Source organism: Plecotus auritus (assembly GCF_963455305.1).
Source record: "Plecotus auritus genome assembly, chromosome: 3".
Taxonomy (NCBI): domain Eukaryota; kingdom Metazoa; phylum Chordata; class Mammalia; order Chiroptera; family Vespertilionidae; genus Plecotus; species Plecotus auritus.
Window position 1 is genome coordinate 73,098,394 of NC_137772.1, and position 16,577 is coordinate 73,114,970.

The window sequence follows — 16,577 nt, forward strand, 5'->3', positions numbered from 1 at the left end:
TAAATTTTCCAGGGGCAATTTTTACTTTTGACAAAATAGGTTTCTTTTTTAATGATAGCAATTGGTTTAAAACAGGATTTGATTAATAGAAATCCACCCTCCATTAAACAATCATGAAATGTTTCTAATCTGTTAATAGAGCTTGAGGTAAGCCACTTAGAAATAGCTATGTTTAATATTTTTTATAAATTTCTATTTCCTGACTGTCTAACCTATTATAAAATAACCGTAGTCCATTTACTTTAAAAATGTGAAAATAATTATTTTGTTTCAAAGAGAATTATTATTGCTCTTATGAACTATTATAAATTTAAATGACTCAATAAATGAACATGCCCTATAGTAACCACCTTATTCTCATTTACTTTCTAAGAATATTATACTTAGCTGTAAGGAGGAAGATGTTCATCTTAAGTATTATTTGCAAGAAATAGTAATATAATATACCCAAATGAATGAAAAATATTCACTCTGTTGGATAGTGGGGTTTTCACATTAATTTAACTGGCAAATTATCAATTAACTAAAAAAAACCTAAATGTATTAAATATACAACCTAAATTGCAGAATTATTTTAAAGGGTAATTGCATCTCTTTAGGGTACTTTTAACCATAGTTAATTACTGTTGTAATGTGGAATTATGATTTTGCTGTATTTTTAATAAGGGTTCAAAACTACCTTTGGAATTGGCCCCCATGTGTGTTTTCACCAGATATTTAAGTCATGTTATAATTACTTTTATTATAAGGGGTTTAACAGCTAAGGCAAAATCAGTAAATCTTCCACTTTTATTTACAGGGTTTCTTATTTCAAATCAGTGCTTTTCTTCCCATACTATTTAAACCACTTGTTTTCTTTATTTTGATTTTCCCATATCCTGAAATCTTGAGAGAACACTTATGGTTAACAGTTTAGTCACTATTTTATGAAAATTACATTTTGCTTAAGGCTATATTTTAATAAAGGTATTAAAACCGGAAGAAACTCTACATTATCTCTAACAATTTATTATAAGGTATTTTCTATAATCACTTGTGCTGTTCTTGTACCTAAGTACAGGATGAAAATAAAGCAATGGGACAATCTGAGTGAAGAGACAGAGGAAAGCTAGGTAGACAGGGAGAGGGACCATGGGGGATGAGGGAGAGGAAGTAAAACTAGGCAGTTACTAAGACACCCCAACTGGGTGGGGAAGGAAGATTGCTCATGGGAGACATGAGCTTTAAAATGTATGAATGTTGCTAAGCCAGACAGCTTGCAGATAACCAATCACAAGGCAATAAGGCACATAAACCAATCTCAAGGATTTTATTAAGGCAGATGTCTTTGAAAGGACCAATTAGGAGCTGGCAAGACATGAATCTGCCCTAGATTTTAAAAGCGTGCACTTCCTCTCTTCTCTCTTTTCTCTCATGCACACAATGGGTTCCTGTGTTGGGGAGGCACATCCCTGCACCCATCCTGGGACTCTGCACATGGACTAATAGACGTTAACACCTGACTGTAACATGGAAAGGAAGCTCTGGACACTGGCCTGCTCCTGGAACCCCAGCTGTACCTTTTCCAGGACTGGCTTTTCCACTAACCCGTTTTGTCCACGACTTCATTCTTTGATTTCGTGAAACAATGAACTCAAACTCAACACCCCACATTTTGGTTTCCTGAGGATCTCCAGTTTGAGTTGTCTCAACTTTGTTACAATATTGCAAGCCTCTTTAGATATTGAAAGGAATTTTAGGGATAAAATAGGCAGGTTTAGGGAGTCTTAGGAATAAAGAGGGTCCATGGGGGAGGAATGCAGAGGTGAGGGCTTGGAGCCGCTAGAAGGCATACATTCACAGAGAATAGGAAATTGTCAAAGGATAAGGGGAGAGGAAGGCATGCATTCACATAGGATAAAGCAAAGTCACAGAGCATCGGGAAGAAGGAAACATACTTTCACAGAGGAGAGAGAAATTACTACAAAAGCTGGGAAAAGGGAAACATGTTCACAGGAGATAGAGAGAGGTTACAAGATATGAGGGAGAGAAAGAGGGGGGCACCACAGGGGTTTGGGCTTTGAAGCTGATATTCTGCAAAAAGACTGAGCAATTAAAAAAGCACAGAGTCATAAAATGGGGAACGGGGCCAATTAGAAGAGAGCATGAAGAGAAAAAGAACTACGGTCTTTTTAAACCTTAAAAAAAGTAGCTTAGTGGGTTACCCCCTTGGGACACCCTCCCTACGTGGGAGTCTATATTTGCTTCCAATAAATTTCCACCCTTTTACTAACAAGTCCTTTTAGTCCGCAAATTTTATTCTTCAAACTTCAAGACAAGAACCCACAAGCATGAGATCCGCTCCCCGTACCCTACATTACAATAGCATACAAACAGAAATTTTATATAAGGGTTTTAAGGACAAATTTAAAACGAGACCTAATTGCTTTAGCTGTGTTTCAGCTGCCAAAATCAGAGTGAGTGACACCATGGCTGACACCAGGACCAGCTGCAATGACTCATGACCCCCTGACACCCACCAGTCAGTGGAAACCACCACAGAGCGACACGTCTGGAAAACTGATGATTGTTCTATTGGGATTGCCTCCTAAGCCTCAGGATAAAAGCTTTTGGTACAGACCTCAGTTATGCTCTCTCTCCCTCTTTCGCTTAAGCTCCCAGGACCCTTACACTACTTCTGTAACTTTCCAAATAAGCTTTCCCATATTATTTAAGTTCCTTGGCTCTGAATTCTTTCAAGCTGACTTAAGTAAGAGGTTGCTGAACTGACATCCTACCTAACTTTTCACTAACACCTGGTGCTGCTTTTCCCTGATAACATATGTATGTGCATAAATACATATATCAAGTTGCTCAACTAAGAAATTCATATAATGTTTTATTTAGCAATTCTTTCCACTACTGTGAATAATCTAGGAGCAAAAAAGTCAAAGTTTCCAGTTCAATATAGCAGACTTGTCAGACATATTTGTTCCCTCTCCATACCAAAATGCCAGTGGAATGATAATATACATTTACACCCAGGAAAAAAAGCTATTGACCCAATGAGGAAGTGGGAAAGACAATGCATAGTTGAGATACTTGTAACAGGTCTTGGAACTAGACTTTTTGCACATGGAAGGTACTGAAGATTTAAAAAAAAAAAAAAAAGTCACAGTCCAAAATAAGTGCATAAGGGGTCTGCAGTGAAAATAAGAGCAGTTGTCCAGGGATTGGAAGAGAAAGACTGGTCTCATAGCTTGGGTAGATATGTACTGAGGACTAGAGTGAGAATGGGAGAAACAGAAATTTTTGTCCATGGCATCTGTGCCAATCACCAGTATCCTTCACTCACTTCCCCTTACCACTGTCCTCTAAAATTATGATGACCCTCACGTTTAAAAAGTGACTGAGGGTCTGTTTTCTCTCTTAGGCAAGAATGAGAGGGGTTTTCTCCAGAGAAAGTAAGTGCCTTATTAAAGAGTAAAGGCTCTGAAATAAGCTATTGGCTCTAATAAACACAGATGTGCTTTTCTTTATGATATTCCTGCCTTCACAGTCCAGTGACCTACTCATTCTCACTAAAGTTGAGTATCTCAGTCCATGAGCTTAAGTGATGTCCTCAGATCTTCCTAACAGCCTTCCTTTTCAGAAAAAAAAAAAAAACATAAATGTGGAAACAGATCCAAAAATCCAGCAGGAGATGGAGTCCACAACTCTTATCTCAAATATTCAATGTCTTCCATTCCTTCATTTTTTAAAAAGGGAATTTTCAATGAGGAACTTATAAAACATATTAGCAGTTATTAAAAAGAAAGATAAAGTCATGGCTCAGTTGATTGAGCCTCATCCCATCCACCTAGAGGTCACAGGTTCCATTCCTGGTCAGGATATATGTCCAGATTTCAGCTTGATGCCAGTGGGGGAGGGGGAAGTCATGCAGAAAGTAGCTAATTAAAGGTTCTTTCTCATCGATGTTTCCCTCTCTCTCTTTAAAATCAATAAAAACATATTTTTAAATAAATAAAGATCAAGATAAGCAATAGAGCTGGTCTTGGAGTAAATGTAATTATGGAGGGAACATTAAAAACCATTTTAATTGTCAATTTTGGAGAAAGTTGGGAGAATTTATAGCAATTAAAATTTTAAAGAGCTATGAAAGAGAAACTATCATAGAAAAGAAAAAAACTATCAAATATGACAAATATAATGAATAAAATTAAAAATTATAAATAAAGGATTAAAGATACAGTGAATATTATCAAGAAAACCTCAGGAAAAAAAAAAAACAGAAAAAAATGTAAAAGTTCTAAGTGAAAAAAATTGCTAACCTAGCAGGTTCAAAGTCTACCTAAAAAGAAATATCAGACTAAATGGATCAAAATAAATTCTTACAACATAAAATCTTTCAGAACTGAGAAAAGATTCAAGTAGGCAGATCAGAGAGGCACACCAAATGTGGATCAAGATAAATAATTTAAAAACCCTAAGGATATATTCTTGAAAATCTTACAATATCACATTAAAAGAGGAAGTTCTAAAATCTTGGCCAATAATGGTCACCACTAAAAGAAACAAATTACATTGGCATCAAGCTTTTTGTTATTAATAGAGAATATAAGAAAATAATGTTGCAAAATCTTCTAACTTCTGAGAAAATGATAGAACTTAATTTCCATACTAATTCAAATTACCAATTAATTATAAGAGCAATAGTAAGATTATTTGACAAGCAAGTACTCAATTAACATATACCATATGCTATTTCTCAAGTTGTTTGAGGATGAATAGAAAGAAAACATATAGGAATATCAGGAAAAACTAAAACTAAATATATTGTAATTCAGAAAACACTGATTCTAACTCAAAAACCATGATATGTGAGCAATAATTCTGCACAATGAGTTCATTCTTCAAGAGGTGCTTTGAAGGTACCTGGGAAAGGGGAGGAGGGACTTTCATTTTATATATAGTACTAGAGGCCCAATGCACAAAATTCATGCAAGGGGCTCGGCGCTCACAGCCCCTTTTTCCCCGGCTCCATCTGGAAGGTTGTCCAGACAGTGGCCCAGAAGGTCATCCAGATGGTCTTTCTGCTGTTTGGTCTAATTAGCGTATTAGCTCTTTATTATATAGAATGATTGTGAGTGGCTAAATTTTAGGATATATTGAAGACACTTCATTATTTTATGAACAGTGAAAAATAACTAAACACCTACAAAAACAAATAACTGAAGGAAAAGATTCAGTATTTTGTAAAATGGAGAATGGCAACTTTTAGAGAAAATGATAGAGGATAGGAAAAAAGATTGTGTTTGATCTTTGGTGCTAGAAATATAATTGAAGAACACAGTATTAAAATTGGAGCTACTACATTGTATTAGAATATAAATTCCCTGACGACAAGATCATTTATGGTTTTTCTTTGTTTGTTTGTTTAACTGTTTTGTTCTCTACTGAATTCTGAATAAAACAGTGTCTGGCATGTGGTAGATGCTCAATAAATTGTTATTGACTAAGAAAATGACAGGTAATCTTAGTGTCCTGTGGAGATCTTCAAATGAAAAAGAACTGTATAAACTTCATGGAAAGAGAAACCAAATTTTAAGACTATCATGGATTGTTACAAAAGTAATCAATAAAGCAATTAAAATCATATCATAGTAGTATAATGAGAATACACTTGTGAAAAAGTGAGATGAATGAGGACTATTAGTTGGGTGGATTAGAAGTTAAATACTTTTCCTTATAGAATACCAATAGATAAACCAAGAATAACTGCAATAATAATGCTTTTAGAGCTATGACCTTATCAACTCCAAATTAAAAACAGGCAAATAGGTATAGTGTTTGCAGAGGGACACTAGACTGGGTATAGGGCACCTTATGAGTTAAGTTGTCTTTCATTACAAACTTTTATTATTTAATTTTTCACCATATATGTAATATTTTTATATATACTAAGAAAAACAAGAAAATATATCAGGTATATAAAGTCAAACAAAGCAGAAAATCATGGTTAAAAATTATTAATGAGCTTTTCTCCTTGCATGATTAAATGTATTTAAGCATTATTTGGTCTTTCCCATAATGGTTGTCTTTATGACTTAAATTATTTTTGAACTCAAAATAACTTATAGAAATAATTTTGAACCTTTTTTATTTTCATATTTAAATTTGGAATTTTCAAAAGTTAGTGTATTATTCTTTTTTAATATGATTGTTGTTTATACCCCATGACTTCTTCCTCTTCCTTTTCAGAGTTGCCTAAAGTGGTATCTGTGCCAAAAAAACCCCACACACAACAATGTGGAAAAATGTATTTTTTAATAATTATATGGGGACTCAATGCCATTCACTAAAATTCAAGTTTCTCTGGCTTTTGATGTTGAGTATGGACATAGGCCTGGAATCCTGGTGAGTTGTTTATTACTCCCTTCAGATTCTACCCTGCTCTATCAAAAGCAGACTCCAGTTTACATAAACAAGAAGAAACATAGGTGAGGAACTGGACTGAGAGGTCAGGCCAATGGCACCAGGCACAGCCCAGGGACTCTTTACATCATGGAAACCAAAAGCCTCTGCTTCAATGACCAGGAAATGAAAAGTTGTGTAGGACCTATGTTGGTCCAGTGAAGGCGGAATATTTCACATTCTTTGCTACAGAAAATGTGCCAGCGTGTTTCTGCATCTACTAGGGTTCAGGAATCTGGAGAAGGGGCTGCGATGTAAATTAATAAAGAGGCTAGACATGAAATATAAATTTGGGAGACATTTTGGGGGAGCCAGAGGAGGCTTAGTTCTAGTAACTAAGTTCCCCAAACCTCCAAGCCCAAGGCTTTTTATTCCCACATTTTCCCTATAGTAAAGCAGATAGATATACATTATCAAAGGTAAGGTTTTGTAAACAGTAAAGTATTATCAGGTTGGGGGAACTGCCCTCAGCTGTCTGGCAGCAGGCAATAACATGCAGATCTTCAGCCCTGCTGAAGCCACAAGTTTCATCAACCTTTTGATGAACTTCTTGCATTTATGACCTGCTGGGATTAGCCTCCAGCAAAAATGAAAAGAAAATAAGCCCATTCACAGAATAGTATCATTCTTTTCTTTTCTTTTTTTAAATCCTCACCAAAATATTTTTATTGCTTTTAGAGGGAAATGGAGTAGGGGAGAGAGAAACATTGATTAGTTGCCTCATGCCCAACCAGGAATCAAACCCACAATCTAGGTATGTGCCCTGACTGGGAATAGAACCTGCAACCTTTTGTGTAGGGGGCAATGCTCCAACCAACTGAGCCACCTACCCAGGGCCAGAATAATATTATTCTTAAATGCAGAATTTCTTCTTACTAAAAGTGAGACCCAACATCAGACATGCTGGAAGGTATTAGAATTGCAACTCTCTGTGATAGCATTAAAAGAGAGACAAAGAGATATACTAGTAAAAACATCTCATTTCTGCTAGTTGTGTTGGAAATAAGAATGCAGGATAGAAATATTCACCCTCTCTTAAAGACTGAGAACATATTATGTGCCCAGCTTTGAGTTAGCCAAAGATACCCCTCACCCCCACCACAGCCAACCTTCCTAAGGTAATAATATCTACTAAAAAATGCATCCTGTGAGTGAAACAAATACAATACTTAAAAGACAATGGAAGAGCATTACGTTAAGTAGCGACATAAGCCAGTCTGAGAAAGATAAATATCACCTGATCTCACTCATGTGTAGAATATATTGAACAACAAAAACTGATGAACAAAAATAGATGCAGAGAAACAGAAGCATCCAACAGACTGTCAAACTTCAGAGGGAAGGCAGGGGAGGACTGTGTGTGTGTGTGTGTGTGTGTGTGTGTGTGTGTGTGTGTGTGTGTGTAAGAGATCAACCAAAAGACTTATATGCATGCATATAAGCCTAACCAATGGACACAGACAATAGGGGGGTAAGGGCCTGTGCTGGGAGATGGGAGGGGGCTCGGAGGGTCAATGGGGAGAAAAGGAGACATATGTAATAGTTATAACAATAAAGAGTTAAAAAAAAAACAACAGTGGGAGATCATGGTAGGCAAGACCAAAAAAAGGATGGTGGAAGTGGTACCTCAACTAGCTCTTTAGAAATAGCCAAGATATGAAAAAAAAAAAAAAAAACCACAAAGAAACAAAAAACAAACAAACATGTTACTCAATGAATAAATGAATTACATACATAATGGAACATTGTTAAGCCATGAAAAAGAACAAATTTTTGCCATTTGCAACAACATGGGTGACACTTGAGGGCATTAGGCTATGTGAAATAAGCCAGAAAAGATAAATACTGCATGCTATAACTCTTATGTTAATTTAAAACAAACAACAACAAAAGGTCAAACTCATAGAAATAGTGAATTGATACATGCCAATGGATGGAAGAAATAGGGAGATTGGTAAAAGCATACAAACTGAGCTTTAAAATGAATGATAACTGATAAATACCACATGATCTCACTCATTTATGGAATATAATGAACAACATGAACTGACGAATAAAAACAGAAGCAGAGACTAAGAAACATCAATCAGACTGTCAAACCTCAGAGGGAAAGTAGGGGAGTGTGGGGGTAAGGGGAAGAGATCAACCAAAGGACTTGTATGCATGCATATAAGCCTAACCAATGGACACAGACAACAGGGGGATGAGGGCATGAGTGGGGAGGGGAGTTGGGGGGTTAATGGGGGGGCATGAGGACACATATGTAATACCTTAATCAATAAAAAAATTAAAGATTGAAAAAAATAAAATGAATGAGAACTGAGGATATAATATAAAACATGGTGATAACAATCGCATTATAAAACTGAAATTTTCCGACAGAGTAGAACACGTTTTAACAAATAAATATATGAATAAACGAACAAACAGTGAAGTGATGGATGTGTTAATTTGCTGAGTGGGCAGATCCTTTCACCATGTGCACCTATGTCTAATCACCATAATGAGTACTTTAAATATATAAATATTTTGTCAACTAAATAAAGCTGAAATAATGATAATAATAAAAGGATATGAAAAGGGAGTGTGAAGAAAAATGCAGTCACAAATTTGGGGCAATAGCACACACTCACACACACAGAACTTAGAGGAGAAATTGAGCATAATACTGTCAGAGGAGCAAGAGGCTCTATCTCAGCCCACACTGGGAGGCAGGGAGACCTGAAATTGCACCTGCAAAGCAGAGATGGGATTTTGAAGAGTCAAGTGAGTCAGTGAGTCATGACAGTGAATACCCTTTTGGTTCTTATCTTCTCTGAAAGCCACTCATCTGTTATGAAGAAAAAGTTCTGTGTGTTTTTATGTATTCCTGATTGTTATGTTTTGTAGACTGATGTTAGGTTTGAAAACAGAAATTTTGTGGAAGGAAGTACATTATGAATACAAGTGTTAAATTACCAGTGCTTTTCAGTAAAATCAAAATGTTAATCCTATCTTATAAAAGAGTAATATGCAGATTGACCATCACTCCAACACACAAGATGGCTGCCCCCATGTGGTCAAAGATGACTGCCCCCATATGGACACAAGATGGCCACCACAAGATGGCCAGCAGGGGAGGGCAGTTGGGAGGGACCAGGCCTGCAAGGGAAGGCAGTTAAGGGTGACCAGGCCAGCAGAGGAGGGAAGTTGGGGGTGACTGGGCATGCAGGGAAGGGCAGTTGGGGGGGACCAGGCCAGCAGAGGAGGGCAGTTAGGGGCAATCAGGCTGGCAGGGGAGGGAAGTCAGGCATCAATCAGGCTGGTACGGGAGTGGTTAGAGGGTGATCAGGCTGGCAGGCAGAAGCAGTTAGGGGCAATCAGGAAGGCAGGCAGCAGGCAGGCGAGCAGTTGGGAGCCAGCAGTCCTGGATTATGAGCGGGATCCCAGATTGGAGAGGGTGCAGGCTGGGCTGAGGGACACACGAATTTCATGCACCGGGCCTCTAGTCTATCATAATAATTAGCTAGTTATTATATAATTTATTAATATTAGTAATAGGAAGAAAGCAAAGGGGGAGATGGGTGCCTGGGCAATGAAGTTGGGGTGACTTACCGAAGGTGTTTTTCTGCCAGTCTAGCCTGGGGAACAAAGATCATTGGCTAGGAGGGTTGAGCCAATGCAAGAAGGGCAGAATCCTTAAGGGTTAATTGGTTAAGCTCCCAGTTTAAATCCCCAGACAAACAATTATTTCTCTCTCTCTCCCTCTCTCTTTCATGCATGCATAGGCACATTGCTCCCGCTCTCTTGTACTCTCTTGCTCCATGACTCACACTCGTCCTTGGGCCTCCATAGCCACATGGCCTTAAGAACCCCACATGCAATGGGCAGCCAGATGCTTGACTGGGCTGTACTTTATACGGAGTGGGAATCTGGGAAGTGGCCTTAACCCTTTCCCTGCTGAAACAAGATTGGACCCTTTGCACGATGGGACAAAGGGAATGTGACATTGAAAATGCAAGGGTTTAATTCCAGGGAAATAAAAGGTACTCATTCTCCCATGTGAGTCTCAGGAAATTACTTTCCTTGCAACCTCTCAAGTATTCCACTTCCACTGGCAATAGGTAGGGGCACAGAGTGCACCCCACAGATAACAACAAGTCCACACTCCATGTTTTATAACTCTCAGTGAACCCTAGTACAAGTGATTTAGAAGGGAAATTTGAGAATAATTAAGGAGGATATACAGAAAGTGTCTTAGTATTCTCAGTGTAGCTGCATAACCTCTACATGTAGTTGTTTAAACAAGTTTGGACAGGTGTGCTTAGAAGTCAGCAGCTGGTTAAACAAACAAAAGAATTGCAGCCTACCTGTATTACAGGAAGTAAGTCTATGATTCTAACCATCTTCTCTTAGCTATCAAAAGGCCTTCTAGCCCAGCCAGTATGGCTCAGTGGTTGAGCATGGACCTATGAACCAGGAGGTCATGGTTAAATTCCTGGCCAGGGTATATGCCCTGGTTGTGGGCTCCATCCCTAATGTGGGGTGTGCAGGAGGCAGCTGATCAATGATTCTCTGTCATCATTGATGTTTCTATCTCTCTCTCCCTCTCCCTTGGTCTCTGAAATCAATTAAAAAATATTTTGTTTATAAAGGTCTTCTAGTGCTTAGTCAGAGAAGGAGGTGGTCAGCTCTCACATGATGGTCTAAACCAGAGGATACTGGACCAATTACAATTAAAATTACTCTTCATAATGATACAGAATTTTTGGACTGGAACTCGGATTCTTTGTCCGCATGAGTTGAAGAATGAATCCATGAACAGAGGGTAGTATAGCAATGGTGGGGATTTATTAAAGAACAAGTACAGATTCCCAAGTGGGGAGAGGTAGAGTCCTATAGAACAGACTCCCACTTGGGGAGGAGGGAAGGATCCCACTGACTTCCTTTTCCCTACGGCTTATAAAGGTTGCATAACTTGGTGCTTTGATATCCCCTCCGATTGGTCACTATTCCCTTAGACTGGTTACTATAGTAACTCCTGGGCTCAAAGGTTGAACCTCACATGGGACATGTGAAGTTCTCCCTGCCTCCTTCCTTATTGTTTCCCTATTCCCTTTGGGCTTTCTTCTCCTTCTGAACGAAGTGCTTCCTTCTCTTTATTTTTGTAAACATAGACCTTTTGGTGTTCCCAGCTCCCTCATTCTATGGAAATATACTGTTGCAGCTTTTCAGCTTCCCTATCTATGGAAATATACCTTCTGCTGCTCTGCAGCCCTGTGCTTCTTCCATGGTCCCTTTGATTTCTAAAATTTCCTAAAACCACCCTAACTGGTTTGGCTCAGTGCATAGAGCATTGGCCTGCGGACTCAAGGGTCCCGGGTTCAATTCTGGTCAAGGGCATGTACTTTGTTTGCGAGCACATACCCAGTAAGGAGTGTGCAGGAGGCAGCTGATCCATGTTTCTCTCTCATGAATATTTCTAACTCTCTATCACTCTCCCTTTCTCTCTGTAAAATATTAATAAAATATATTTAAAAAATAAAATAAAATGTCCTAAAACCTGTTTTTTTCACCCCCCAAAATTCCTCTTTCAACAACATTGAAAGGGAATCACTCTAACTACAATTAAACTGGGGAAAGCATGACTGCTTTAGTTAAACAATAATTTTAAATGGCTTTAATAGAAAGTAGATTAGCCTCAGAAATTGTATTTTATATTTTTCTTTTCTCCGGGAGGAAACCTGTCCAGCCCAAATAAATCTAAAAATTTTGGTTAGGTTTTTTTTTTAATTATAAGGTACCACTGAGATGTGGTATGATTTAGCAATATTATAGTCACCACCGTGACAATGATAACTGGAAAGTAAATGATGAAAAAGACTGAATTCTGTCTAATTTTAATAAATTTAAGAATCAATATCATTCACATAAATAATGAATTATTTTACATTTCAAAGAAATTAAAAACAGTTATAAATAGATTAGACCCATTTAGTATTCTGAAATAGAAATCTTAGCAAAGAATTTCATATGTAACTTTTTAAAAAATGTATTGGGGTGACATTGGTTCACAAAATCATACAGGTTTCAAGTGTTCAAAAAAGAAAACATTTACACACTGCATCCTGTTGTCCATTGCCCCAAACAAAGTCTCTTTCTGTCTTTGTTTACCCCCCTTTCCCTGCCTTCACCTACCCCCATCTCCTTTCCCTCTAGCTATCACCACATGGTTATCTATGCTTATTTATATGGGATGTTTTTTATTTAATCTCTTCATCTTCTTTCATCCAGTCAGTCTGTTCCCTGTATTCATGCCTCTGTTTCTAATTTGTTGGTCAATTTATTTTGTTTATTAGATTGCACATATAATGAGATCATATGGTATTTGTCTTTCTCTGACTTGCTGTTGCAAAAGGCAAGAATAACAATAATAACCTTTTTTTACTGCTGAATAGTATTCCATTGTGTGAAAGTATCACAGCTTTTTTTTTTTTTTTTTTTTTTTTTTTTTATCCATTCATCTACTGATGAGCATTTGTGCTGTTTCCAGATCTTGGCTATTCTAAATAACACTGCAATTAACAGAGGGGTGTATATATTCTTTCAAATTAGTGTTTCAGTTTCTCAGGATTTATTTCCAGAAGTTGGATTGCTGAGTCATGAGGCAGTTCCATTTTTAATATTTTAAGGAAACTCTACTGTTTTCCACAATGGCTGCACCCAGTCTGCATTCCCACCAACAGTGTGCAAGCATCCGTTTTCATCAAATCTCTACCAGCAATTGTTGTTGCTTGATTTATTGAGAATAGCCATTCTGACAGGCGTAGAGTTTTAAGTTGCATCTTTTTGATGATTAGTGACATTTTCATGTCTATTGGCCATCTGTGTGTTCTCTTTGGAGAAGTGACTATTCAGTTCCTTTGCCCATTTCTTAATTGGGTTGTTTGTTTTCTTGGTGTTGTATAAGTTCTTCATATATTTTGGAAATTAACCCCTTATCTGATGTATCATTGGCAAATATATTCTCCCATGCAGTGAGTTCCATTTTTATTTTGTTGATGGTTTATTTTTCTTTGTAAAAGCTTTTTAGTATGATGTAGTCTCATTTATTTATTTTTCCTTGTTTCCCTTGCACAAGGAGATATATCATTAAAAATATTGCTCCAAGAAATAACTGATATTTTACTGCCTATGTTTTCTTCTAGGATTTAAATGGTTTTGTGACTCACATTTAAGTTTTCTTATCCATTTTGAGTTTATTTTTGTGTATGGTGTAAGTTTGTAGTCTAGTTTCATTTTTTCACATGTACCTGTCCAGTTTTTTCAACACCATTTATTGAAGAAACTGTCTTTATATTCTTGTATGTTTTTGCCTCCTTTGTCAAATAGTAATTGAACATAAAGGTATGACAGGTTTATTTATGTGCTCTCTATTTTGATCTATTCCTCTGTATGCCTGGTTCTTTTGCCAATACCACGGTATTTTGATTACTATGGCCTTGTACTATCCTATATAATAAAAGCCTAATATGCTAAATGTCCAGTTGTCTGGTCATCTGTTCAATCAATGAAAGCGTAATATGCTAATGATATGCTAAGACCACTCAACTGCTCACTGTGATGTGCACTGACCACCAGGGGGCAGACAGAAGACTGGTCGATCAGTTGCTATAACATGCACTGACCACCAGGGGGCAGACACTCCGATCGGGACTGAGTGAGAAGGACCAGACAAGCCCTGGAGCCCTCCCACGGTCCCTCCCCAGCTGGCCAACCTCCCGCATCCCTCCCTGGCCCCAGGCATGCACCGGTGGGGTCCCTCAGCCTGGCCGGTGCCCCCTCGCAATTCAGGACCCCTCAGGGGATGTTGGAAAACTGATTTCAGCCTGATCCTGCAGGCCAGGTCGAGGGACCCCACTGGTGCACAAATTTGTGCACCGGGCCTCTCGTAGTTTTATATCAGGTAGTGAGACAATTCAAACTTTGTTCTTGTTTCTGGGGATGTTGAGATTACTGAAGTTATTTGGTATCTTTTGTGATTTCATAAATATTTTTGGAATATTTATTCTATATCTGTGAGATATCCTATTGGTATTTTAATAAGAATTGCCTAAAAACTGTAGATTGCTTTGGACAGTATGGACATTTTAATGATGAATATTTTCCTATCCATAAACACAGTATATGTTTCCATTTATTTGTATCATCCTCAATTTCTTTCTGCCATACCTTATAATTTTCCAAGTACAGGTCTAGGTACCATTTTTCTTTCTTTTTTTGGTTGCAATAGTAATGGGACTTTCTTAATTTCTCTTTGTGATAGCTCATTATTGGTATGTAAAAATGCCACTAATTTCTGAATGTTAATTTTGTATCCTGATTCTTTGCTGAGTTTATTAGATATAGTAGTTTTTGGTGGAGTCTTTAGGGTTTTCTATATAATATGTGGCTATTAAACTCTAGGGTTATATAAGCACATAACATATTATATTAACAAAATATATAATATTTAATTATACATTTGAAAAATCATAAAGTAGAACTCATATTATGCTTCAGTAAAAAACAAACATGTTATAATCATATAGTGCAATAAGTATAACTTAATTAGTTACAAATCAATTAATTAGTCACTTTTTTTTAAATCCTCACCCAGGGATATTTTTCCATTGATTTTTAGAGAGAGGGAAAGACAGAGAGAAATATCGATGTGAAACATCGATGCGAGAGAAACACATTAATTGGTTGTCCCTGCATGAGCCCCCACTGGGCCCAGACCAGAGAGGAGCCTGCAACTGAGGTACATGCCCTTGACTAGAATCGAGCCTAGGACCTTTTGGTCTGCAGGTTGAAGCTCTATCCACTGAGCCAAACCAGCTAGGCACAACTCAATTAGTTAAACAGAATCCTAAGACTTGCTACCTTCCAAAGAGTATGTAACAAACTAATTGTTAAAATATTCAATGTAATTAGATATATATACTTTATTCAGAGATTAAAATATTTGAATACATTTTTAATAACTCTAAGTGTCTTCACATCAGTAGTAAAGCATGTACTTGACAGTTATTATTATTATTATCAATCATTATTATTGAAGCATGATTCCTTATAAGATCTTAGAAATGAGCAATAATGAGACAATAGTAGTATTTATTTATTCTATGCATTCAATTATTTCATCCTGACAACAATCTTAAGAACAAGATATAATTATTTTAGGATTTAACTCATTCTCTGGCATTGATAAATAGCCTAATAAATATACAGGATATGGCAAAAGTAGGTTTATAGTTATTCATATGGAAAATAATATAATAATTAAAAATAACAATATAAGAATAAACTCTGTTTCACATACTCCACAACTGTAAATCTACTTTTGCTCCACCCTGTATATTAACTGAATAGCCATTTTACTATTGATAAGGCCAAGGCTCAGATAGATGATGCCACAAAACTAGTCAGTGGAAAAGAATGCAGGTCTACCGGACTTAAATCCTATACACTGTCCATTATGAAATATTTCCTTTCTCTTTTCTCTTTGTCTACTTCGAAGCATTATTCAATTATTTTCTACCAAGGCATTTTCTTGGCTGCCATTTCAGTCATATGGGTTATAATACTGCTCTTGGTTATCCGTTTTATTTGAAGCACTTCTCACACTGAGAACAATCAAAATTCTTTTGAGATGACTCCAAGATCTAGTAGCCTAACCTTTCAGGTTTGTGATTTTTCCCTTCAACCTTTAGTAACTTTTATCTTTACTCAATATTCTCCTACACTGGATCTTGTCATCACCTGGAACTCTCAAACAATTAAAACTGAAGTTGAAATATTCCTCTCACAAACCACAAAACAATTTTTTTCATTTCAGTTAATATGAAGATAATGTTTTTCAACTTTATACAGTTATCCTGTTACTTGAACCCTCTCTTTTTTCTGTTTATTCCCCTTCTTATGCTCTTTTTCTTCCTCATCTCTCTAAGATTCCTGGGTCTGTTATTTCAAACCTTCTTAATTCTTCCATATATCTGTTCCTTTTTATCTATTGTTATTTAATCACACTCTCTGAAAAAAAAAATTGCCCATATTCTCTACACATACACCTGGCTACTAAGCACTACTGGAAATGCCTACAA